Source organism: Onychomys torridus, chromosome 1 (genome assembly GCF_903995425.1).
Source record: "Onychomys torridus chromosome 1, mOncTor1.1, whole genome shotgun sequence".
Classification (NCBI taxonomy): Eukaryota; Metazoa; Chordata; class Mammalia; order Rodentia; family Cricetidae; genus Onychomys; species Onychomys torridus.
This window is the reverse complement of record NC_050443.1, coordinates 174,348,448-174,376,013: the sequence shown is the minus strand read 5'-3', so window position 1 is coordinate 174,376,013 and position 27,566 is coordinate 174,348,448. Positions and strand designations below refer to the sequence as shown.

Sequence of the window (27,566 nt, the reverse complement as noted above, 5' to 3'; positions counted from 1 at the left end):
GGTGAAATTATTAAGGCCACTCCACATAGTTAAAAGGGAGGTTTATTTTGTGGGGTAACTTACAAATAAAAGGATAGGTTGTAGGGTCTGGGAAAGGTACGGCGTAGTCTGGTGGTGTTCTCTGGAGAACTCTGCTCGGTCTACCTCCAGCATACAGGGTCCCAGAACCAAGAGAAACCTCTCCTCTTGATCCTGGGTCTTCAGCTTCCTCCCTCAGCCCCGCCTTGTGGGTGTGACCATTACTGAAGCCTCAATGGGGGTTGGAACTTCTAGGCTAAGGCTAGGATGGCTACCCTCTATATTCTCCCTTGCTCAGCTTAGCCTCATCTCTCCCCGTAGAGATCATCCTCCCCCCCCTTCTCCTCCTCTTGTTGGAGATCTCCGGTAGAGCTCTGCCAGGACTGTGGACTTTGGCACTAGACATGTGATGAGAATCTGTTCTACTGACTCCTGTTCTACTACCATGCTTGCTATCTCTGGTTGATTTTTTTCTACATGGTTCAGTCTGGCACATCTGATCGGGCTGTTAATCAAATAACCACAAGGGTTGGGATACAACATTCTTGGCCACAGGCAAACTGGGAAACTGACCAGCTACCCAGTGTAACCGTCTTCAGATTCTCTCTGCATTCTCTCCTGCTCTTTGTCTCTTCATAGCCTCTTTCCCCTGCATCTTCAGAGTACCATGGTCTCGGGATCTACAACGGTACCCCCTGCTGTACAGGAGGTCACCTCACCATTTATCACCCTAATCTATAGAGACTCACCAGAAGTTGTCTCCTACTTGAACAACCAAAACATTAGGAGAAGTACTACCCATAGCCAGCTGCCTGGAGGAAGGCAACCTGGGCCAGCTGCATCCAGGAGTAAGACACTCACAGTCTTCACTTCAAAGGGCCCACTGGCTCTGAGCCTTAAGACAAGGAATTTCATCCCCACTAGCCTTATGTGAAAACCTTTAGCCACAGTATTAACTATTGGCTCCCTCTTCACTTTAGAAGAATCTTCTTTGGTTCTTCCTACTCTGAGTTAAGCATCCTGAAAGCCAAGGTTGACTCTGGACAAGAATAAGGAGATGTTTATGTGTGAGGAACTTCTTATTTCAATTCCTGGATGGATGGGCGGCTTTTGGTAAATCACTCAAACTTTCTGGCTTCCCATGGCCAACCTCTTGAAATGGCAAAATGTCCCTTTGTCTTGCCGTGGTTGACAAGATGGGAAGGGTAGATATGGAATGAATGTGTAACCTGGCTTTATGTGCCAAGGCTCAGCTACTGCTGTGCTATTCTACCTCTGCTGAGAGAAAAGCCCTTCAGTGGCTGGTTCTCTCACTGGCTTCTCCTTCTTGTCCCCCTGTGATTTTGAGGGTAAAAGGTAGAGAACACTTGCCCATGAATATACCACAGTCATTATTCATGATAGCAAAAGATTATTTATCAGTAAGTAAGCAAGTTGTAATATGTTTAATAGAATGGGTATTTCTCCCACTAAAAGGGAAAGAAGTGGACTTTGAAAGCATTATGCTAAGTGAAAGAAGCGATGCATGGAGGTGACAGCCTTTATGAAAACTGTCTAGAACAGAAGAATCCACAGATAATCCAAGTAGATCAGGGGTTGGCTAGAGTGTGGCATGGGTTCTTCCAGGGCAGTTGGTGAGGAGGGAAGGTGGAAAGGAAGCGAGTGTTAATGAGAAGAAGTATCTTTAAAACAATACACTATATAAACACAATACAATAGATAAGATGGCCCTCTTTTGAGTTCCTTTCAATGTTTAGCTGTAACATATCAACACCAGTTAAAGGTTTATGTTTCTAGAGAGTTGGGGGGAAGTTCCCCTGCATTTAACTTCTGCAGTCAGGTCATAGAGCTGTCAGGATGTAATGCAACTCGAGGACAGCTGGGCCTCCAGAACACATCTTTACCATGAATCTTTTATCTTAAAAAGATCACTGCTACCTTGGAAAGAATGTGGCTGGAAAGACTGGGTGGATGAAGGGGCCCCATCACTGCAAACAGGAAATTTCACATCAAGAAGGTGCCATGGTATGCAGGTACCATCTTGAAGGGGTGAGCACAAGTCCCCAAGGTGTCCCTGACCTCATCAATGCCACCAAGAGGGAGCTGCATACCCAGTGTCAAACATGCTTGCCCTCTGTTGACCCCTACATTGCTCAGCTCCACTCAAGGCTCTTTCCCAGCTTCCCAGAGGCAGTGAGAAAGAACTCTTGGCAAAGCAGACACAGCCAGGCTGGGAGCCTAGAGCTCCATGTGACCCCTGCGATGCCCCCCATAGAGAATGGGCTATTGAGCACAGAGCTTGGCTCCATGGTTAGAAAATCCCCACCAGGCAAAGCCAAGAAGACACCCCAACCCCCCACCCCACCCCCATCCAGCATCATTAAATTATAACAAGCCCTAAAACTGGCTCCAGAAGCCTGGGTCCACCTCTTCTCATGCTTTCATGCTTGCGATTGGCTGATTAAGCTCAGCCTAGCAGGCCTTATCTCCAGCTGGTTATTATTTGATGAAAGCTCCTTCTCTTTCCTCCTCTGCTGTTGCAAAACCATCCTGGGAGTGTTTGCTGCTGCCTGTGGTGCTTTTCTGGGGTTACTGCAGTGCACCCAAAGACCTCCAGCCTCCAATCACACAAATAGGCCCCTGGAGGAGCTTTTACATCCTCCACCCTCGAGGCTGTCTTCTTCTGAAGCTGTCTGGGACGGCTTTGCTAGTCAACTGACTGGAAATAATTCCTCAAACACCACATCAAGGATACAGGTACTTGAGCAACTGGGAACATGGGGACCAATTTCTCAGGGTAGAATGGCTTTAGACATGGGGGTAGGTTGAGCCTGGGTCAGAAATGAAGTGAAACACAGAATGAGTAGATGAAGGTGGAGGAAGCAAGTCAAAGAAGAGAGAGCTGAGAATCAGGGAACTTTTCTGAAAAGCAACACTCTTGGGCAGAAGATGTTTGCAGCTTGGGTGACATGCAGAGTTGTTTGTAATACAGCTATTACATGAGTTTGTTTGTTTGTCTGCACCCCAAACAATTCTTCTTGAGGTCTGCATACTCTTTAGACATCTGCCATCTGTCACCCTGGCTCAGAGAAAAAACCAATTGCTTTCACTTGAAACATAAATATGATTTGCAAATGGGACATGACCTTCAAATGTGTGGTTGAGGGATACAAGACTCCAAGTTCTTGTATCCATATTCCAGCAAAATAACAGAGTGAAGGAGAAGCTCTGGGTCAAGCACTTCACGTCCAAGTTAGTTTCCCAGTTGGACGAAGATCTGTGTTGGACGTGCCGTAACTGTTCTGAGGCCATTGTATTCTCAACACAATGATGTTTTCTGAGCTGGCATCTGGTAGAGAGCTCTGTGATGGGCACTTCTACAGATGAGAGCTGGCTCCAGGGCGGATGAGAGACAGATGAAAATACATCATCGTTAGGTCAGACCTGGAGGTGGCTGAGGAGGAAGGATGTGGAATTGAACCAAAGCAAGCCATTTTATTTTAGTGGTTGAGTGGGAAAGTATTCTTTCATGCTACTTTGGATTTTTTGTTTCTTTGAGACAGGGTCTCACAATGCATCCCCGGCTGGCCTCAGACTCATACAGATCTGCTTGCCTGCCTCTGCTCGCAAGTGCCGGGATTCAAAGCTTGTGTCACCATGCCCAGATACTTTGGGTTCCTAAGTCCCCTGCCCATGCACGTCATAGGTTAGGACTAACCACACAGATAGCCTGTCTTGGCCAGCATCCTCATTCGCAGGTGTGCCTCCTGTTGTTGCAGTTCTCAGATGTTGGCATCTAGGTCGTCTGCACTTTGCTGTCGGTGGTGGGAGGAAAGGATAGCTCTGCTGTGTGTGCTTCTACACAGACGGAGGTCTCTCCTTACTCTCTACTCTGTGGGTTCCCCAGTAGCTGCATTTGTGGGGGCCCCTCTGGCCTCTCTGGGAGCAACAGTCATAGGTCTGAGGAGCTTACCAGAGTGGCTCATGCTCTTCTTCATCACTTAGGGGGCCATGACTGACAGGGGTGGAGCATAAGCCATGGCAGGGCTTACCTCCCTGCCTGATTCTTTTCTGCTCCTCCTTCCTACGGCCTGGCTGACCTGGGTTCTTCTTGCTCTGCTGGCCTTCTCCTTCTCTGAGACCCTCCATACACACACTACATCACATTTAGTACTTTCTGCCTAAAAACACCCTCACTATGTTCCTGGGTCTGGTCAAGTTAAAAGCCTACTATATCAGTACTGTCTGTTGAGTGTGTTTACTCTCTCTGCAAGCAAGTTAGGAGTCATGAACTTCCTTTACTGGGCTACTCCAGGCTGTCTTGTGATTGCTAGTTTCTGACCTATTGCCAATGCCAGACCAACAGCTTTGTGCAGGCAGGGAGCAGGCTTAGCATGGCAGCCAGGCCCTGGAGCTGCACAGTTACTGACGGGTGGTATCCTCCACTCACAGTGTCTAACGCTGATGGAGAATGGTCCTCTAGCTGCTCAGCACTCCTCCCAGTGCTTTTCATTGACCCATTCTATCTTCAGACCAAGCTGGGAAGAAATGTGTCAACCCATTTCAGGGATGAGCAGACTGCAAGTGAAGGAATGTGTATACGTGTTTGTCCAGTAAATGAAGATTTCAGAGTCCCGTGTTTTCACAGCACAGTGACATGGTGGAGCAGAGAGAAGAAGCACATGAGTGACAGCTAATAGCAGGAGCATGGCAAGGGTCCCACATGCTCTGTAAGATGCTTTTGTGCCTGTGAGCTGTGAGTGCTGACTTTGTGTCAGCTTGTGAGCCTGGCTGAGTGGACATGGTGGCGAAGTAGGTACAGACCTCCAAATGAAACACTTTGAGGTCTAAGCTTCACCCTATGTCAAGTCTATGGGGTGCCCCTAGTGAGGCACCCTCCTGCTTCCATAGACTGCCTGACCCCTTTCAGTTAATCTTACTAGAATCATGGTAGAGCATGGAAGGAAAAGAGTTGTTTTAATTTTTATATCTGTAACTGAATCCTATGTTTCTCCTTTGCATTTAAACCTTTGTTTCCCCATCCGTAAAATGGGCACAATATTTTGTTCATGAAATGACTTTGAGAAAAGAGATTATGTGATGGACTTACTGTGTTTTCAGCACAGGGAACAGAGCAGAGAGAAAAATCAGTTGCCCTCACAGAAGCTAAGGCTGAATGGGATATCAGACATTAAAAGCAGCATACAAATAAACAGGCCATTTGCAACTGTGGAGAGGACAAAGGACTGGACTCAGAAGGGAGTGGAAGCCAGTCAAGAAAGGGCTGTTGGCAAAGCACAGCATCTGCATGCCTCACTTGAGGGGGCATGCAGCAGTGGCCCTGCATGGGCCAAGGACCTGCTCACTTTGGGGCTCAGGGTCTGTGAACAAGAGGAGCAAGCTGGGCTGAGTGGTCTTTAAGACTGAGTTGTTCATGTTAACATCCCAGTTGTTTTTGAACCATGTCCAAGCACAAGGCAAGAGAGAGCCACATGACTCTATTTCTGGCACATTTCTGTTCCGTTTCAGTGATGGAGAGAAGGGACTGGTCCACTTCATCTCCAGGAAGTCCCTTGTCATCATTTACTTTCTACTCCCCACTGGCAGAGACAACGACTTCCTCTTTACTCCATTCTGCCTCCCTTCACACCAAGCCCACAGGTGCAGCCTGGTGATACACCTACCCAGTGTGCTGTTCTATGCTGGGGAAGTTCTGAGAACAGGAGCCTTGGAGGTGAGCTGGGAGCTGAAGATGGGCTCTTGCTCTCCTCCTTGATTGTCCCTGTGTGTTCCCAAAGCTGCCCACTGGGCCTGCTCTCGGAGTACCATGTGCCTGCATCACCATCTTTCATGAACTCAGGTCAGGACATTAGAGACAGCACGTATAAAAGTTGGTTGGTATGTTTTCCAGACAAAGCCAGTGGCTAGGGAGGCAGTTGGAAGGGTAAGTGATGGAAGGAGACAGCTAGCCTCAGGCTCCTGAACAACAATGGTGAAGGAAGCCTCCTTAGCTTCCCCTACCTTCCCTTCTAGAGTCAGCCCCTTGGTCTCTGGCAGCATACCAACTCATTCCATCTCCCTTTCCTCACCTGGGGCCTTGCTCCTGCCTTTACCAGTCTGTGAATCAATCCTTACCCATTGCTCTGGACACAGGGGTAAAGAGACCTCCCAGGAGCCTGGATGTTTTAGCCAAAGATGCCCCAAGGAAACAATCCCTGGGAGGCTGAACCAGCACTGTGTTTTAGGGCACAGAACACTCTGCACTTGTATTCTGGGTTTTAAAACTCCTCGTTGGATGGGGCACTCTAGGATCAGATGTTGAGAAGGAGCAAAGGTGTAATGCAGAGAAACATTACACCAAGAGCATTTCCAAAGGCAGTTCAGACAGCACATTATACTCCAAGGCAACCCCACGCCTCTCCCTCCACTCACAAGAAGTGACAGTACCATTGCAAGGCAGAGTTCATTGTCAACATTCAGTTCCCAGAACCTGATCACCCCACATCAGTGACATCCAGTTCTTCAGCTGCCAGCCACATTTTAGATGTGGAATGGGGTTCTGGGTGTCATGCCGGGTGTGACAATGAAAACACTCTGTCACATCCCTGGTGCCTCAGCAGGAGTCCCTACCCACCTGGCTGCCTCACTGCACTTGATTAGGAAGCTTTACTTTGTCTCCACCCAAAATGGGGGTGTAGCTGTGTATTGGACTTCAAGTGTCCTGCCACAAACCAAGGCAGTTAACCCCCCCCCAAAACAAAACAAAACAAAACAAAAACAAACAAAAAAACTAACCAAGCTGAACAAAACAAACCACTACCACCAATCCCATACACTGCTCTACCTGAGTCTTGAAAGGTCAGGACATCCGTTTCCCTGTGAACCCTTAAACTAGACTTCTCTGCAGAGGAGGGGTGGTTGCTATGGATGGGAACTCTTGAACACTGCTGGCAACACTGGTATTTTGAATTAGTTCCAAAGAGCAACTTGGAAGAACTAGGGCCTGGGAAAATGGGAACTTTAGCCTGGAAGCCAGAGGACCAGGCAATAGCAGAAGGCTGCCTCCCCTACCCTGGTACTGCCCCTATCTGGGCCTCCACAGTGACTTGCAGGGAGTGGGTGCTGTGATTTCATTTACAAGTCTGCAAGCACCTTGCAGTGGTCTTAATCCCAGCAAACCCCCCATGAGTCCCATGTAATTATCTTGTTCACTGATGCTTAGGGTGAGCCTGCTGAACAGGATGTGGGGGGGGCAGCACAGCAGCCACCCTTAGATAACAGAAAATGTGCCATGGGTCTGCTAAGCATCACTCTGGGTCCTTCACACTTTGTTTCTTCAATACCCCATAGGTAGCTTAGTATCCCTGACCCACCTCTAATTAGTCCTGGAATTCAGCAACAAGGCAGAGTCAACCCCACTTAAGGAATTCACAGCCTAGAAAAGGGGACAGGTCATGAACAGGAACTGAATGTGACATTGCAATGTGCAAGGTATGACTGTGGTGTGGAGCAGTATTTCACAGGGCAGCCCTATGCCTCCTGCTCCTCTCTTGGCCTTTGTCCTGGTCTATTTTCTGAGTTAGCCGAGCCGCTAAGCTGCTTCTCCAAGGATCTCTCCTGACTCTTCAATACTCATAGAACCACATAGGCAGCAGATGACTTTTCCAGTGAGGGAATGATAAAAATTGCAAGGTGTGTGTGTGTGTGTGTGTGTGTGTGTGTGTGTGTGTGTGTGCTCGAGAGTGTGTGCAGGTGTATGCACGATGATGTGCGTGTGTAGACTGGAGGACAACCTCAGATGTTGTCTCTCAGGCAGTATCCACCTAGTTTCTGAGACAGAGTCTCTCACTGGGACCTAGGCCTTGCCAATTAGGCAAGCCTGGCTGGGGAGTGCCCTCCAGGGATCTACCCATCTCTCCCACCCCAGTAGCACCAACTGTGCACTGCCACACCCAGCTTTTGACTTGGGCGATGCCAACAGAACTCAGGTTCTCCCATGAGGTGGCAATCACTCTACTGGACCACTACCTCCCAGGCCCCAACTCCCCCTAGTTGCAGGTTCTGATGTTTAGTTTAATACAGTGGCTGTGCATAATCAAAACCTAGCTCTGCTCTCATGGTATCTCAGCAAGTCTTGTCCTACAAACTACTTGCTTGTCACCAAGGCTAATGCCAATGTCCAAACCTAAGCAGAGCCCCCGGAGTGTATTTCACAGTGTCTGGGGTCCAGACTGGCTGAGTGGCAGGGATACTTCCTAAGATGCTCAGCTTGCTGAGGCAGTCAGACCCTTAAATAGAATCTACTGTGTTCTGAGTGCCCTGGGCTCCTGTATGTTTAATGCCTTGTGTATCTGTTTTCTGGGCCAAGCTCATGAAATTCTAAAAGGGAATTATCTATCTCAGACAGCAGTTACAATGGAAATAAAAGCCATTGGTACCCAGTGTTATCAGGCTGCTTAATTTTTCATTGGTATTTCAAGATAAAAGGAGTTGTGTTAACCCAGGTTGTCACTTTCTCTTAGATGTGCTTAGAGACTGCTGTAAAAGCTACCAGGATACTGGTCTAGCTTGGCCTGCAGGCAGGCTCCTCTGAGGTTGGGGAATCGTGGGGTCATTAGATCTGCTTTGGATACACAAGGGGTCAGAAGACATCTGGCTATCTATTTTCAGTATGGTCCAGAGCATTGGCACCCCCCACCCCAGTGCTTGAGGGAAAAGAGAAAATACCCAACAGACAACTCAAATTCCTTTAATTGCAGTACTAGTGTCCAAGTCATTGAGCTGTAGTTGCATGCTTAAAATAAGCAGGTCTCACTCAGTGTAGATGTTCATCTGTAAGGTGAGTTTAGCCATGTTCAACTGCATGGAAAAAGCTCGAGCTTGGACCCAGAGCCGCTTAGAGTCAGACTTGTGCATCATATTGATGGACGCTCTCTTCTCTTATCGCTGCCTGCCTACCTCTCTTCCTTGCTGTACTGTAGCCCCCCTCCCCCCCCAAAAAAAAAAAGAAAAAGAAAAAGAAAAACAGTGTAGCCTGTTGGAGAGAACACTAATACAACTGACTAATCTGTTTTAGAGACAGACAACTACTTTTTGGAAGTTTCTACCTTAATCTATGTGACCCTTGACTGCTACTATTTTTAACTTGCCTGTTTTGCTATTAAATGTTTTCTCTGACTTCACTGCTGTGTCTAATCAGCAACCTAAGCATGGGGAGGGGTAGAGTGCAGGGAGCAAGAAGCAGCAACAGCCTGCAGGCAAGTGTGAGTGTGGGGTTGCTGCTTGGACTTGAGCTGCTGTCTTCTGGAACCTTCCTTGGATGCTTATTCCAGAGCTGTCCAGACTGGCGAACAACAGGTCTCGTCCACTTGAACTCACTTCAGGTGGTTGACTTCCCAGGATCCTTTCCTAGACAGCTTCCCCCACTGCGTACCTCTCCATGGTTGTAGTCTGCCAGCTGTTCAACAGCTGGAGGGTGTGTGCCTAGAGCACGGTGGCAGGCATCAGTGGTGTTCCCATCAACCAGGTGTGTGGCCGGAGCAAGGGTCTTTTATCTTTGATTTCTTTTTACAGTTAAGAATTTCTAGCATCTTTAGTCTTTGAAAACTTCATACATGTATGCAATGTACCTTGATCATACTCACCCCTCCTCCTTCCTTCTGATATTCTCTGCCTCTGCTCCCCTCAAGACAACTATCTCCCTACCAACTGCATGTCTTTTCTTTCTTTTTTTTTTTTTTAAAAGATTTATTTATTTATTTATTTCTTATGTATACAATTTCCTGTCTGCATGTATTCCTGCAGGCTAGAAGAGGACACCAGATCTCATTACAGGTGATTGTGAGCCACCATGTGGGTGCTGGGAATTGAACTCAGGATCTCTGGAAGAGCAGCCAGTGCTCTTAACCTCTGAGCCATCTCTCCAGCCCTGCATGCCTTTTCAAAATAATTTATAAGCCACTGAGTCCTGTTAGTGCCACCCATATGTAGGTGGGTGTGGGGTCATCTTCTGGGAACCTATTCAAAGAAAAGTCATTCACCTGCTCCTCTCCCGAGTCAGCAGCTGCCAGTAGCTCCTCAGTGCAGGGTAAGGCCTTGGGAGCTCCTCTTGGCTGAGTGCTGGACTTCTGTTCTAATTAACCAGTTAATTAATTAATTTGAGACAGGGTCTCATTATTCTATAGTTAAGAGTTTTCCTGCCTGGCCCACAGTCAGGACAAATCTCTCTCACCCACCAGTCCCACAGTTGCTCAGACCCAACCAAGTAAGCACACAGAGACTTATATTGCTTACAAACGGTATGGCCATGGCAGGCTTCTTGGTATCTAGTTCTTATATCTTAGATTAACCCATTTCTGTTAGTCTATAAGTTGCCATGTGGCTTGTGGCTTACCAGTACCTTACATCTTTCTTGTCATTGTGGCGGCTGGCAGTGTCTTCCACCCAGCTTTCCACTTCCCACAATTCTCCTCCTCCTTGTCCCACCTACCCTATCCTTCCTGCCTGGCTACTGGCCAATCAGCACTTTATTTATTTTAACCAATCAGGGCAACACATTTGACATACAGAACACCCCACAGCACTTCCCCTTTTCTTTTTTTCAAAAAGCAAGGTTTTAACTTTTATATAGTAAAATTTTAGATAACAAAAAAATTATCAAGCAAGAATTACAGTTACAATATTAAAGAAGATAGCCTATCTTATATTTGTGAGTCTAAGGTTTTATATCTAACTTATCTTTTATCATAACTGAGGAAATTATAACTATCTAGTCTTCAACCACATCAAAAACCTCAGAAGAATATGCTATTACATATTCCACTATACATTCCTACCTCTGTTAAAGATATTTTGTGTATTGTCACAATTTTAAAGTCATTGTCCTTTTACTGTACATTTGCTTACAGACTGTTTGCCTTGTTTACATGAAGCCTTAGTCCTTAGGATGTTTAGGTAGATAAGACTTATAGATTTATTGTCACCTATGCTTGTCATCTCTATAATTATGTTAGTTAGGTTATCCAGATTTATAAATACATAGGTCGGATGGACAGGTAATATTCAAACACTTCATGGAGAATATGGCATTTAAATAACTTAGAATTCTGTTGATGTGAGACACAATTGCTCCTGGCAGCACCCAAGAGAATGTTGGGCTTCTAAGACATTTCCATTTGGAAGTTTGTCTTCTTGGCACAAAATGGCCTACTGGGCAAAGAACTGCCTTTGCCTCAACTGCTGACAGTACAAATGCTGTCCTTTCTGGACAAGCGGGACACAAGGAAAGTGACCACTGTACTCTGCCAAGACAGGGTAAGATGGTCTTTCAGAATTCGTGCTTCTGAAAATGGTCTGTCAGATACTCTAGGCCTGTAGCCAATTTGAATGCACCAACAATGCTGAGAAACATTAGGTGACTGTCCAGGCTGCCAGCTGTCTCTGTCTACTCTTGCAAGACTCCCAAAAGTTGTTTGCGTCCTTCTCCCATTTCTCAGGTATTATAATATTCCTTTTTAGGTCTTTGATGAGGTTGAAGACTAGCGGTTATAGTTACAACTTAGTATATATATAATATCTTAGATAGAATATATTAAGTATTAGACTCAGGTTCTTTAGGATAGGACACCTTTTGGAATGATCTTTGTAACATGCCACCTACACATGCTCTAGACTTCCCTGGATTTTAGTATGTGTTTTTTGTTTGATATTGTTTGCATAAATTGTAGTTCCAACTTATCTAGGTCATTATCCCTCATTACTCCTAGGCAATATTAAAAAGAAATGATAACCATTTCTTTGTATATAGTCTTGTATTAGGTTAGAACCTCCTTATATAGACAAAAGGGGGAGATGTAGTGGGTAGCCATTCCAGCCTTGGCCTGGAAGTTCCAGCCCCCATTGAGGCTTCGGTAATGGTCACGCCTACAAGGCGGGGCTGAGGGAGTAAGCGGGAGACCCAGGATCAAGAGGAGAGGTCTCTCTTGGTTCCAGGGCCCTGGACGCTGGAGGTAGACCGAGCAGAGTTCTCCAGAGAACACTGCTGGACTGCGCCATACCTTTCCCAGACCCTGCAACCTATCCCTTCATTTGTAAGTTACCCCACAAAATAAACCTCCCTTTTAACTATGTGGAGTGGCCTTAATAGTTTCACCAATATTATGCATCTCTGGTTGGCCTGGAACTTGCAGAGATCTGCTTTCCTCTGCCTTCTGAGTGTTGGGGTTAAAGGAGTGCTCCATCACACCGGGCTCCTGCTGGACACTTCTAACTGGCTTCATCTTGTGCAAGTAACCTCAGCTGCATGTGTACAGCAGTATGCCACGTCCAGGGGACATTTCACAACACTTCTCCCTATCTTCCTGCTCTTAGCATGCCCCCTTCCTCAAGCCTTGTGTGTAAAGGGGCATATTTACAGATTGTTGGCCAGAAGATTCTCTGATGCAAAGATTTGCAGAAGTCATTGCTCACTGCTCACTTATGCTCATTGCTTGCTTATGCATGCAAATGACAAGGGACCAAGAGCAAGGGAACTCCTTCTGTGGGTGCTACTAGATCTCTTCCTCCTGGGGCACCAACTGCTCCCACCTCCTCTGAATTCTAAGTGTGACCAAGGCAGAGGCTATGCCCTGACAGCATGGTGGCTGCTGTGTCAGCTCCTCTGTGGAAAGCTCATTGGTGATTGGAACCCTGGTTTGGGGAGTGATGTGGTGACTGAGTAAGAAGGACTTCAGGGTGAGGAAGTGTGAGCCTGCGTTTTCCTCTCCATTGAGAGGAATTCCAATCCTGGTCTGGCCAACTGCTACTCAGCTCATCTTGGGGAACTCAGGTCTCCTTCCAGAATCTCAACTGTCCATCAGAACTGAGAAGTTCATGGTAGGGTCCATCCTTGCTTGGAAAATTGTGAAATAATGTTACATATAGAGAGCACACAGTTGATACCATGGTATCAAGTACTGATTACACTGTCAATAATCAGTACTAATTTTGCTTGCTTATTTCCATACAATATATTCTGACTACTCCCCGTTCCCCAGCTCTTCTCAGATGCTCTCCACCTCTTTACCCCCTACCCAGCCAACTCTACATCCTTATATTAATGTGCTGGCTTGAATGGGAATGGCCCCCATGGACTCATGTTTGAATACTTGGTCCCATTTGGTAGAACTTTTTTGGGAAGGATTAGGAGGTGTGGCCTTGTTGGAGGAGGTGTGTCACTGGGGGCACGCTTTGAGATTTCAGGAAATCCTTGTGATTCCCAGGCATCTCTTTTGCCTCATGGTTGAGGGTCAAGGTGTAAGCTCTCAGCTGTTCCTTTGTTCTGTCATCATAGACTCAAAGCCTCTGAAACCATAGACCAGATTAAACACATTCTTGTGTAAGTTGCATTGGCCGTGTGTCTCATCACAGCATTAGAAAAGTAACTAGGAGACTTGAGTAGTGACCACCTGCAGTGCAAAGACATGGCAAACACAGTTACAGCGCAGGGGCTGGTGGGGGAAGGCAAGAGGCGGACTCGCTACTGATAAGAAAAGCAGTTTGGAAAAGGGACATTTGGAGAGGGTTTCCCAGGCACCGGGTGCTGATTAACAATGGAGCTGGCATCTCTCACAGACACTGGTTCCCTCTTGCTAAGGCTGCTTTCTTGTTCAAACATTGAAAGCCCATTTTTAGAAAACTGTACAATGAAGAAAATGAAACTAAGACCCACATGTAGTTTATGGAAAGCTTGCTTCATAGCTGTTGCTAGTGGGATAACTTCATCTGGGTCAGGAAAATGATTGCTTCCCCTACTATGTCTCTAATTACACAGGGTTACCCTGAGGAGGGGTTCTAATTCTCCATCTTAGCAGGAAGAAGAGGCTAAATATTACATATCACATGCTCGCACACACAGATACACAGACATATACACAGCCACACACCCACACATATAAACATCACACATACATGCCACACAGATATGCCACACATATAACTACATATATCATACATATATTATACTACATTACAGATACATACTACATGCTTAATACACATATAGACTACACATACCATGTGAAAGTCACACAAGCCATATATATCACATATATTCACTACATATACCATATACACATCAGTTATACACACCATATACCACATATATACCACACATGCACACCATACTACTTATACATCATACATATTATATGTACAGTATGTACACACTACACATACCACATACATACTACACATACACAGCATACACATCACACACCACATATCACCTATACACCACACATTCATACCATATACACATCATATATAGAGAGTATACATACAATATATATACATTGTATACACTACCATACAAATGCAAATAGCTGTGGTGATATATTGTGTCCCCCAATATGTTGTGTACCCCAATAAAGCTTATCTGAGGATCAGAGGAAAAAGCCAGCCACTATATTAAACATAGAAGTCAGGCAATGGTAGCACATGCCTTTAATCCTATTACTGGGGAGGCAAGGATCTGTCTGGATCTCTGTGAATTCAAGGCCACACTGGGAACAGAGCCAGGTGTGGTGGCACATGCCTTTAATCCCAGCACTAACCATGGAGGTCTGGAGGTCTGTGCAGACAGGAAATTATGTAGCTGGGTGGAGAGAGGAAGAGAGATGTGGAACAGAAAGGCATATAGGTGTGGGTATACAGAAAGTAGGTCTCTTTGGCTGAGGCTGCCCAAGTGGTAAGAACGTGGCTGGCTTTTTCCTCTGATCCTTAGACAAGCTTTACTAGAGTGCACAATATATTGTGGGACACAAAATATCACCACACATACCCCACACATATCACACAGACCACACACACACACACACACACACACACACATTCACATATGTTACACAAATATGCACATTCTCCCCCAGCACCACCACCCCTTCCTGCATACCACATATACTTCATACATACTTGTGCATGCACACACTCAATCTCATCCATCATTTCACTGCCTCTCAAAGCAGAGCACCCAAGGAAGACAGGCCCTTTAAAACCCAGACTATAGCTGTGTTGTCAACGCACAGCCAGCATTATAAAACACATCCTTTCGTCCTTGCCTCTCACCGTCTCAAAGTTCAACACGGACCCAAGATACTGGCAAACTGGTCTTTTGCTGTATGTAATGCTGACACTCAGGGTTGAGAGTCAGACAACTAAACACACACAACAGTCAATGAGATGACAAGAGATCCTTCTGGGCTGGCTCAGAGCTGAGGGCCTCACTTTGTCTGTGGTTCATCACCCCTAAGTCTGCTTGCTGGGAGAAGACCAGAGTGTTTTCTTGTCTCAGGCTCAGCTGAGAAAGGCAGCACTTAGCGTGATTACTTATGTATTCCTTCCTTCAGTGGACTTCTGGTGTAGATGTGTATGCAGGTGTTTGTGGGTATTGGCATGTGAAATCACATCTAATTACAGTAAAAATGAAACCTTGACCAAAGGAAGTAAATGAGTTAATGTCCACTGTGATCTTAAAGGAAGGACGCACGATAGTAAGGACCACAGTCAAATATGGTCCAGTGTTGGGCATAGCTCTGAGTCCTGTCAGAGGCCTGCCCTCTATTTAACCTTCCCAACTGACCATTTACCTGCCTGCTGCCTTCCTTGTTTGAAGAGACTCACCTTGCACAGGTCACAGGCTTAATGCTATTCTTATACTCTCTGTCTCTGTCTCTGTCTCTGTCTCTGTCTCTCTCTCTCTCTCTCTCTCTGTCTCTGTCTCTGGGTAGTGTATATGGTCATGTGTGTGTGCAGGGGCATGTGCATAGCTGAGTGGGGGCTAAACATTGAGGTCAGGTGTTTTCCTCTACTGTTCTTCACCTTGATGATTGAGACGTGGTTCTCTCACTAAACTTGGGCTTACCAACTCAGGTAAACTGGCCGGCTGGCTCACCCCAGGAATCCTCTCTCCACCTTCCCAACACTGGGATTACAGGTGTGTGTTACTGTGCCTCGCTTTTTATGTGCATACTGGGATTGAACTCAGGTTGTCATGTCTGTGTGACAAGCTGAGATGGCACATTGCCCACTGAGACATCTCCCAAACTTCTACTCATTCATTTTAGTTTCTTTCCAGGATTACATAGAATAAGGACTTCAAAAGGGAATGATTGGTCATAGCCTATGGGCCAACTCCTGCCCACCACCCGCTTGGTAAATAAAGTTGTGTGGGCACACAGCCCCATTGATTTGCTTATGTGTCATTTGTGGCCTCTTTCACACATCAGGATTGAGCAGTTGTCATGGAGACCATATGGTTAGCAAAGCCCAAAATATTGACTATCTGGTTCATTAAAAAAATAATGTACTGACTCCTAACTTATAGTATTAGTGTTGGAGTCAATCATACTGGTGTTTAAATAGAGTTTTGGTTTCTTGTTAGCTGTGACATTGGGAAGTTGCATAATCCCTCTATGAAACCAGCACCTACTCAATGGGGATGAAAGTACCTACTTTGGAGGGCTTGGGGAAGGACTGAGTGAGACTGTATTTATAGAAACCTACACCATGTGCCTGGCACCATGTAAGTGCTCAGTAAGTGGTAGCTCTGACGGCCACTCACTCCCGCATCAAGCAAGTGTGAGTGTGGATGACTGCTTATCCTTCTGCATAGCAAATACCTCTCAGAAGTCTGTCTTCCCTGAGCTTACATTCTGCTAGGAACAAGAAAGGTAGTGATCAGGAAAAGAAAAGGACAGGTTAATTTTAGACAGTGGTAAGCGCTGTAAATAAAGTAGAATGACATAGAATAAAATGACAAGGCTGGGACAGAAAGTGCAAATGGAGCTGAGAGCTAAAAATAAGAATGAATCAGCAATATAAACACTCGAGAAGGCGTGGTCCTGGCAGGCAGAACCAGAAACACACAGGCCCTGAGCCAGATGAGTTTAGACTGACTGGTTCCAGAAGAAAGTCGTGGCTGTGGGGACTGTGGCATTGAGGGAGAGGAGAGTAGTAAAGGGCAGGCAAGAGACAGCAGACAGGGTAGAAGCAGGTGAAGCCTGTGCCCAGGGGAAGGGGTTCAGCTCAGAATCAGGGAAATCTGAGACAGAGCTGGGACAGCATGAACCTGTGGCCTCAATCCCCGTTCTTTGTAGGAAGTAGTATTCCTCCTTGATGCTGGCACTGGTCACCACCATGACTAGGAATGAGCAGGGGGCCTCCCAAACCCTGTCTTTGTTGTGAAAATCCCATCACACCACTCTATTAAGCTCAGCCATTGCCTGGGGCTTTTCTCCACACAGTGCCCTAATTCACCTGACAAATCTTTAGGCTAACGCTAGTAACTCTTTGAAATCACTCTTTATCAGGAATCTTCATGCTTCTCCAGGTAGAGCACTTAAGAGGCATATCAAAGCTTCCAACAGTTTCCAGCAACAGAAGGCCACCAGATAAGCATTCATGGCTCTGGTTCCCATCATTAGCATTTCTATTTTGTCCTAACCATGGAACAGGCGTGAAGGGCCTGTGTGATGATATTTTACCTGTTTGAGGCTTAATAAAAGCCTCAGATACCATCAGTTACCCAGACTGCCCCCACAGTCGCTAATAATAGCCATGCAGTAGCCACAGTCACAAAGTGCAACTGTATACTCTGCTCGGAAGCCCAGCAGACTTCTAGATTGCCTACCGCAGCAATTGCTTTTCTTGTTGCCATGACAAAGCTAACCTGACAGACACAACTCACAGAGACAGGGCTGGTTAGGCTCACAGTTCCGGAAGGTGCCGTGTACCCCAGGGGAGAGGTTGTAGTATCTGGAGGGGCTCAGTCCAGGGTGGCAGCATTGGTGGCGCAGCTCATTCCCATCTTGGAAGATGGGGAAGTTGAAATCTCAGTGGCGGAATGAAGCTGGGCTAAAGATCTGAAGGCTCTCCAGTGGCTTACATCTAACAGCCAGGCCCAATGTGCCCATGGCTCCAGAACATTCCTCAAAACACCACCAGCTGGGACCAAGTGTTTAAACACATGATCCTATGGGGGGATAATTCACATTCAAACCATAATAGATAACTTCCTTTTTATCTTCTTCATTCTCCTTCTCTATCACCTTCACCATCCTCAAAATCACCCTTTATTGAAACAGTATAATCAGCTTTTTGTCACTATAATAAAATACCCAAGGCAGGCTAACTTTATAAGGAAAAGAGGTCTATGTATTCAAAGTTCTGGAGGTGTAAGGTTGAGGGGCCACATATGGTGATGGCATTCTTGCTGGCACAGTCCTATGATGTCACATGGCAAGAAACATGGAGCTATGTGTGTATCTGTAGTCCCTTCCTACTTCTTATAAAACTGCAAGCATCCAGGCATGGGATCTCCCTTCCTGTTGCCTTATATAACCCTGTTCACTTCTGAATATCATACTTGGACTAAGTTCCTGTTCTTACTGACATTCACATGTGACCCTACTGATTAAGCTTCCGTGTGAGGGCTGGCATGTTGGTGGCTCAGTGATAAAGCATTTGCCCAGTATATAGAAGGACATGAGTTCAAGCCCAGCATAGCTCCACCTCCCTACACATGGATACACACACACCATATCCTATATCAGAAATATTGTGCAAATGTGTGTTTCAGGAGAATATGTAGCTTTCTTATTTACTTACTTACTTACTTATTTGTTTATTTATTTTTAATTTCAAGATAGAGCCTTGTATAGCCCAGGCTGGCCTCATGCTGAGACTAGCCTTGAATTTCTAATCCTCCTGACCCCACCTCTTAAGTGCTGGGTTTCTGGTAATGTATCACCATACCCAACCATGTAGCAGTTTTTGGTGGTGAGAATATTTAAAAATCTACCTCTCAGCAATTTTCAAATATATTATATCCCATTGTTTGTCTCTTCTGCCAACCTGGGTCACTACAATTATACTTTCTGCTTCTTTGAGCCCAACACTTTCATAGTCAATGTAAACTTGAAGTTATAGAGTATTAGATTTTCAGTGCCTGGCTTATGATTCTTAGTATAATGCATTCCAGGTTCACCATTGTCTCCACAAATCATGGGACTTCTTTTCTTTTCTTTTTTAAGCTATTAGTTTTCTCATTGTGTGTGTGTTTTATATATTCATCCATTAGTAGGCATTTAGATTGATTCTGTATTTTGGCTACTGTGAATAATGCTTTAATAGACATGGGAGTTTAGCTGTCTCTTCAACACACTGATTTCACTTTCTTTGGAATTACAACCAGAAGTGGGGTGGATCATATAGTATTCCTGTTTTTAAAAATTTAAAGGAACCTAACATTGCTTTGTATATTAGTCATACTATAGATACATATTCTTAAGTACAGGGCCCATGAATGACCTTAGAAATGATTGTGAACTGGCTAAGAAAAAATGAAATAATTTACACACCAAGTTTTCCTAGAGAAAATGCCTGAAATTCCATAGGGTCAAGATCTTTATTTTGATGTCACAAAGTTATGAATTATTGCTTTACAAACTCTGTCAATAGTGCAGTTACTACCCCCATAAACAAAGTCTCTAAGTTTATAATCAGAAAAGGAAAATGGTCTGGGTTTGAAGATGGAGAAGCTTGTTGTTCTCAAATATCCCCTTTATCAATTATGATTGTTAGTACACATTGACTACTGGGATTGATACCTGCATCAACTGTCCAGTTCTCTTCAAGGTACACCACAGAATCTATTATATATCAGGGACTATCTCAGAAACTTCTATTTTTTTTTCTTGGACTTTTGAGACAAGATCTTGTTATATAGCTCAGGCTGGCCTTACACTTAAGTAATTATTCTCCTGCTTCAACTTCATAAGTGTTTGGTTTATACACATGACATATTTTAACTCTAAACCCTTGTTGCAGTATAAAGGAGATATTATTACAAGCTTTGCTTTACAGATGCAAAAAAGGGGGATAAGTGAGAGAGTGAGGAGGGAAGGAAGATTGACAGTTATAGGATAGAGAGATGATAGAGAGATGATGATAGATAGAATTAAAAAACAAATTGCATAATTGCATTTACATCAACATTCCTTCACAAAATTTGGATATGTGGTTGGTCAGGTTTAAGTATGAGTTCAGAATAATTATACTATTGGACATGTCTGAGCAGCTGCAATGCCATGCTATAATCCCAAAGCACATTCCTAATTAATAACAGGATACATATATGTGCCACCACGGTTTTAGAATAATAAAAGTTTGCCAGTCATATGTTGATGCCAGGTAGTTGATTGTTCTGCTTAATTACAATTTGTCTGAGAATCACTCTGCCTAAATACATGGGATTAATTAGCCACATAGGCCATTTTATTTTAGATACTATTACCATTATTTAAAATTCACATAGTGTGCATGTAGAGTTAAGAATCAAGTCAGTCATCTCCAAAAAGCTAAAATTCCATTCATTCCAGTATTTGGTCAATTGCTGAGGCCTTAGATAATCATTAATTCTTGGTCTGGATTGTATTTGTTCAGTAGTTAATGAGCAAGTGACCTAGAAATTTAGATGGACTACTCTAAGGACTTCACTTATAAATAAACTAGAGAAAAACCAATCTCACTGGTTTGACATTTATCTACCTATCCATTGACTAAAGTTCCTAGGAATTCTACAATTCTTGTGTGTAATTTACACATGACTTATGGAAATGTAGCGGGACCACATGAGCAGAACTGGTGACAGCTTTTTGTAGCTAGAGTTTTCCTGTCTGGCCCATGGTCAGGACAAATCTCTCTCACCCGCCAGTCCCGTAGCTGCTCAGACCCAATGAAGTAAACACAAAGAGACTGATATTGCTTACAAACTGTATGGCCATGCCATGCTTCTTGCTAACTATTCTTATGTCTTAAATTAACCCATTTCTATTAATCTATACTTTGCCATGTGGCTTGTGGGTTACTGGTACCTTACATCTTCCTTGTCATGGCGGCGACTGGCTGTGTCTCTCTGCCTCAGCCTTCCGCTTCCCAGAATTCTCCTCTCTGCTTGTCCCACCTATACTTCCTGCCTGGCTATTGGCCAATCAGCATTTTATTTATTAACCAATCAAAGCAACACATTTAACATATAGAACATTCCACAGTAGCTTTTGAATGTAGTAACTGTAGTATCATTGATAAATAGGGTCACGCTGTAACACAAACAGGAAAAAAGTGCAATGAGATGGATGTGTGCTTCACCCTGAGTGACCAGCTGGCTTCATGATCCAGCCAATGGTAGGGTAACAGGAGCAAAGGGAGAGAGAGCTGCAACTTGACTTCCCATGGGGTTTTGGATAATGGAAAAGCCACCCCAGTATCCGCTTCTGTGTTAGGAGATGACGTTTTGACATGATGAGTGACAGCCAAACTAGACTGGACTGAAACCACACTCAAGTGCAGTTTCACTTTGTATTTATGTTTCCTTTGTGTCCCATTTGTGTAATGAAACGGACATATTCTTCCCCTTGAGTGACAAGTTGGTTGATGAGACTAACTCTTTACTTTGGAAACCATTTCTTTGGGAAATTTCTAAGTTAAAAACCAAAGACATTTGCATAGAGCATGTTTCTAATGCCCAAGAGAATACATTTCTCAAAAGAAAATCTTTGAGCTTTTCTGTGTTTTTGAAAGTAATAAAAACAAATTTTCTCAGAAGTATACTGACAAAAGTGTTGATTAAATTTGGTTGATCTTCCTCTCAAATAGACTTAATGAGTGAAGTCCTAGTTTTCTTTGAACTCATTAGAAAGAAAAACATTCAAAATAGTTCTGACTTTCTGTCTTAGTTAGGGTTTCTATTGCTGTGCTCTTAACCTCTGAGCCATCTCTCCAGCCCCCTGAAAAGTCTTTTCATGATTATTGGGCAGAAGTGTATTTAGATCCCATCTTCAACTTGGCTTTTGTTTATGGCTGTGGCATTCTAGTCCAGTGGTTTTCAACTTGTGGGTTGAGACCCCCTTGGGAAAATATTGTCTCCAAAAATGTTTATGTATGATCCACAACAGTAGCAAAATCACTGTTATGAAGTAGCAGTGAAAATAATTTTATGGTTGGGGTCACCACAACATGAGGAACTGGATTAAGGGGTTGCAGTGTTAGGAGGGTTGAGAACCATTGCTCTGGTCCATGGTCCCCAACCCCTCATCTTGTGTAGTTGCTCACTTCTGGGAATCTGGTACCTACTCTCTTTTGTACTTACATTGCTTCCTAAACTCTGACCCAGATGTTGGTGGGGGTATGGAGTAGACAGGAAATCCATTGCCATTTTTCTCTGGGATGGCAGCCAGAGCAGGAAGCTGAGAGCTCACGTCCTCAATCACAGCCACGGAACTAGATGAACGAACTGGAAGTGGTGTAAGGCTTTTATGTGTGATGAGCTTCCTCTAGTGAGGCTGCAGCATCTAAAATGCCCAAAATTATGCTACCAATTGGGGACAGAGTGTTCAAATGCCCAAGACTATGGGACCATTTCTCATTTAAACTAACACTAGAGGCCAAGGTGGCTAAATTCAGAGAAAGGGTGATAAGAAAATCAGGGGAGGGAGTTTGGGTTTTTTTATTTTTGAATTATAAATTCCACAATTTATTAATTTTTAAGTGTAGGCATCAAAATTCTCTGTATTTTTAGACTGGATGGCTCAGTTAAGTCTTTTTTTCCCCATTTTTTTATTAAGACATTTTCTATTCACTTTACATACCAACCACAGATCCTACCTCTTCCCTCTCCCCACCTCCCAGCCTTCCCTCCCAAGCCACTCCCATCCCCACATTTTCCAAATCAAGGTCTCCCATGGGGAGTCAGCAGAGCCTGGCACACTTAGCTGAGGCAGGTCCAGACCCCTCCCCGCTGCACTAAGGCTGTGCAAGGCACTGAGCTCCAAAAAGCCTGCCCATGCCCCAGGGACGGATCCCGATTCCCCTGCCTGGGTGTCCCCTAAGAAGCAAGCTGCTTTAGCTATTCTAATATCTAATAAAATAGACTTCAAACTAAAATAAGTTGAAAGAGATCAGGAAGGACATTACATATTTATCATAGGGAAAATCCGACAAGATGAAGTCTCAATTCTGAATATTTATGCCCTAAATACAAGGACACTCTTATTTGTAAAAGAAGCATTACTAAAGCTTAAATCCGGGCAGTGGTGGTACACGCCTTTAATCCCAACATTTGGGAGGCAGAGGCAGGCAGATCTCTGTGAGTTCGAGGCCAGCCTGCTCTACAAAGTAAGTTCCAGGAAAGGTGCAAAGCTACACAGAGAAACCCTGTCTCAAAAAACCAAAAAAAAAAAAAAAAGCTTAAATTGTACATCAAACCCCATACACTAGTATTGGGAGACTTCAACACCCCACTCTCACTAATGGACAGGTCTGCCAGATAGAAACTTAACAGAGAAATAAGGGAACTAACAGATGTTATGACTCAAATGGACTTAATAGATAGCTACAGAATATTCCACCCTAACACAAAAGAATATACCTTCTTTTCAGCACCCAATGGAACCTTCTCTAAAATCAACCACATGCTTGGTCATAAAGCAAATCTCAACAGATACAAAAAGACTGGAATAACCTCCTGTATCTTATCGGACCACCATGGCTTAAAGTTAGATTTCAACAACAATAAAAATTATAGAAAATCTATGATCTCATGGAAACTGAATAATGCCCAATTGAATCGCCAATGGGCCAAGGAAGAAATAAAGAAAGAAATGAAAATTTCCTAGAATTTAATGAAAAATGAATGTACAACATACCCAAACTTATGGGACACTGTGAAAGCAATGCTAACAGGAAAGATCATAGCACTAAATGCCTACATAAAGAAGCTGGAGAAATCTCACACTGGTGACTTCACAGCACACCTGAAAACTCTAGAACAAAAAGAAGCAAACTCACCCAGGAGAAACAGATGCCAGGAAATAACCAAATTGAGGGCTGAAATCAATGAAATATAAACAAAGAGAATAATACAAAGAATCAATGAAATAGAGTTAGTTCTTTGAGAAAATCAACAAGATAGACAATCCTTTATCCAAATTAACCAAAAGGCAGAGGGAGGGAATTTGTAAAGGCAAACTTGGACAGGCAGTAGAGAATATGTTTAAGACAGTAGTGTGTAAGGAACAATTGAATAAATTTTAATCAGTTGGAGTAGGGATAAGTGTTGACATGGCCTTTGTTGTCTTTTTTTTTTTGTTTTGTTTTGTTTTGTTTTTTGAGACAGGGTTTCTCTGTGTAGCTTTATGCCTTTCCTGGAACTCACTTGGTATCCCAGGCTGGCCTCGAACTCACAGAGATCCGCCTGGCTCTGCCTCCCGAGTGCTGGGATTAAAGGCGTGTGCCACCACTGCCCGGCCTTTGTTGTCTTTTTTTATTCAAAGTGATTTTATTGCTGTGTATACTTAAGAGAATTTATGCCACTAGAGCAGAGGCTGTGGATGACTCATATTTCCAATTGGGTGGGAGAACCCACTTAGTCTTTTTTGTTTGTTTGTTTGTTTTTGTTTTTCGAGACAGGGTTTCTCTGTGTAGCTTTGCGCCTTTCTTGGAACTCGCTTTGGAGACCAGGCTGGCCTCGAACTCACAGAGATCCGCCTGGCTCTGCCTTCTGAGTGCTGGGATTAAAGGCGTGTGCCACCACTGCCCGGCCTGCTTAGTCTTATAGTAATGAGCCAGCCGGTGAATTCTGCTCTCTATCAGAATCAGGCGGAATTTAGCATCCTTATCCTTTCTGTTCCGCTCAAGATGCTTTCGGACAGCCACCGCTTTCTTTATCAAATGGTACAGATCCTCAGGGAGGTCAGGGGCAAGGCCTTTCGACTTAAAGATTCTCAGGATTTTGTTACCAGTCACAAAACTGTGCCACACCATGCAAGTCCCTCAGGATCACACCTATTTGGGAGGGAGTCAAGCCTTTCTTGGCCAGTTTTGTAAATTTGTTCCTTCATGTCGTCAGATGTCAGCTTCAGCCACATGGGGACGCTTCCTGGGAGCGTGCATGCAACCCATGATGGTGGAGGTCTGGCAGGAAAGAGGATTTTGTTGTCTTTTTAAATGTTTGTTTTGGATAATGTGAGGAAGGGATGCTTGAAAGGGCAGAGGGTGGAAGGTCTAGATGTGGGGACCCCACAGTAAGCTGTTCTGCCTCCCAGATAGCGGTGTCTTGGGTTAGGCTAGAGTGGAGGGAAGGGAAATAGGTGAGTGATGTGTTCTTGGAGACCTTGGATATAACACAGATGGGACTTCATGTTGGATTGTTATGGAAAGAAGTCTAGAGTGAGGCTGAAGTTCCAGGTCTGAGAAGCGGAGTGCATGGGGTAGGTAGAATTGAGGAGAGCCTTGAGCCAGCAGAGGACATCAAGAGAAGTATATCCAGTGGTGGAAGGGAATTCAGGAGGGTATGGGCTGTCCAGTCAGGGGAAGGTGGTTTTCCATACACTCAGCTTGGACTTGCTCTGTAAACTGTAGAACTCACAGGAGTAGAAAGTTCCCTTGGAGGTATTCTAGTCTCCCAGGCTCCCTCCGGGAGAGCAGATGCCTAGTATCCCTTCATTCCTGCCAGTGTCTTCCTTTCCAGACAACTTGCCCAATGTCTTTTAAGAATAAATGACAAGCTTCAGAGCCATGGTTTTAAACAATATGTAGGAACAAACAGTTTTTCCTGTACGAATGTGTCTTCAGTGGTGCAAAGGCCAGGCTCCTAATGAAGGCAAAGACACACCTTTGTGCTGGCATGTGCACTGGCTTGGCTTCTTAGAACTTCGTCTATTACTTCATCTCAGATTAAGGCCTCTCTGCTTTATCTCAGCCAACCAGAATTGCCACTGATTGTTCTGGAGATATCTGGGCTGTTCCTTTCTTGTCCCACATGCTTGGTGGGATTACTGTAGCTACTGAAATGTGAACAGACTGACACATACATGGCTGAAGAGGGCAAGGTCGTCTTTCCCCAGCCTTGACAATCGTGAGATGTCTGTCAATATATGGCTTCCTCCTGCGGGGTTCACTTAGTGAGCTTCCTGAGCACAGTCCCTGTAAGAACTGTTTACCTCTAGGCATGCAGAACCTGCCCAAATTAACCTCTGTTTTCTTAGCACCTGGGGTTGTTTGTTGCTGCATCCTAACTCAGCTCATCCTGACTGACCTGGAGGCACTCCTGCCAGAAAACAAACCTGGAGGGTTTATGTGAGCTTTGGAATTTTGGAGAAGAATCTTTGCTGGGATCCAAGCTCAAGAGAGTAGGATTCTTATTTATGGCCCCGAGGACTTCACAAGGACTATGTTTTCCAAGCACAGGCTTTACATCATAGATCTTTGGAAATGAGAACTGTCAAAGAACTATGGTTATGTCCATAGCACATCTTAACTAGTCATAATGATGGCTGCCATTGAAGAAATCCCACCTGCAGCAGATACCATACTAAGGATTTTGTATACATTATTTCATTTTCATTCCCAAATAATACAGTCAGTAAGTGAACATAGATAATCAACAATCTAGGTAGGTGACTTGGGGGTCGGAGAGGATTAAAGCAGGGCACATGCAGTAGGGGGAAGCAGGCTCTGTCTCCACATCCCTCACAGAACTCTCAGACATTCTGCTGTAAAGGTGTGTGTGTGTGTGTGTGTGTGTGTGTGTGTGTGTGTGTGTGTGTGTGTGTGTGTGTTGGGGGTGGGGAGCTCTGATCTCCCAGGGAACCATTCAGCATTCAGTTATTCAGTTAACTCCATCTGAGTGACAGCACTGTGTGCTCTTCAGGCAGAGGGTCTTCATAAAAGGATCTCTTTTCTCAGGCTAAGGACATGGTATCCCAGCCCTAGCTGCCAGGCTATGTAAGACTACGGACATGTGTTCTGGAGTCAGACATCTAAATTCACGTGAGGGTCCTGCCACTTAACTACATTCACTTGACCTTCCCTCTGTGCCTCAGTTTCCATATCTGGAAGTAGATGTGTAAGTAGTTCCTAGCCTGTAGGGCCATGGGAAGGACAGATCCCCCATTTCCCTTTTTGACATCAGATCTTTTGCACCCCTACCCCTGCCCACACTTTCTTACTGGGGAAATGATGGGCCAGGCTTCCCTGCAGCTTGTTTTTTGCTCTTAGGAAGGATGGCCAGTGTTTAAAGAGCTGAGAGGGAAAGGCAGGCTCTGGTCCTTTTGCTGGGCGGTGGCTCTGTGGTTTAGGCTCCCCTTGGCAGCCTGCCTCCTGCGTTCTGGTTGACTGTCTCTCCAGACTTCGGGAGCATAGTGATTTGTGTTTCTGCTAATCTCTGGGTTGCCTCCCAGGGCAATTCCAGGATCTTTCTAAGTGGTTTTCTGTGTGAAAGTCCCACTCTCAAGCTCTCTGGCATGGACTGTGTTTTCCTGGCTGCTCCACGGTTGAGAGGCCCAACTGAAACAGTGCCTACAATGTGCACAGAACTGTGCTTGGCACATAGCAAGTGCTGCATAAAGGGAGCTTACAAAATGAACCTTCAGCCCACTAGCTCCTGCACTGCCAACTTGCCCCAGGCAGGCTCCTGGGAACAGCAAAGCTCCCAAGCCACTGCCCACTCCTCCCTC

At 44.8% G+C, this 27,566-nt stretch overlaps 1 protein-coding gene across 1 annotated transcript in view; it reads left to right on the top strand.

The window, feature by feature from the left end:
* The first annotated feature begins 2,517 nt into the window (after positions 1–2,517).
* Positions 2,518–27,566, top strand: part of Gpam (glycerol-3-phosphate acyltransferase, mitochondrial) — a 62,827-nt gene continuing 37,778 nt past the window's right edge. Inside the window, exon 1 of the mRNA XM_036172731.1 lies at positions 2,518–2,775. The gene's annotated coding sequence lies outside the window, so the exon portion shown is untranslated. The remainder of the gene's footprint in view (positions 2,776–27,566) is intronic.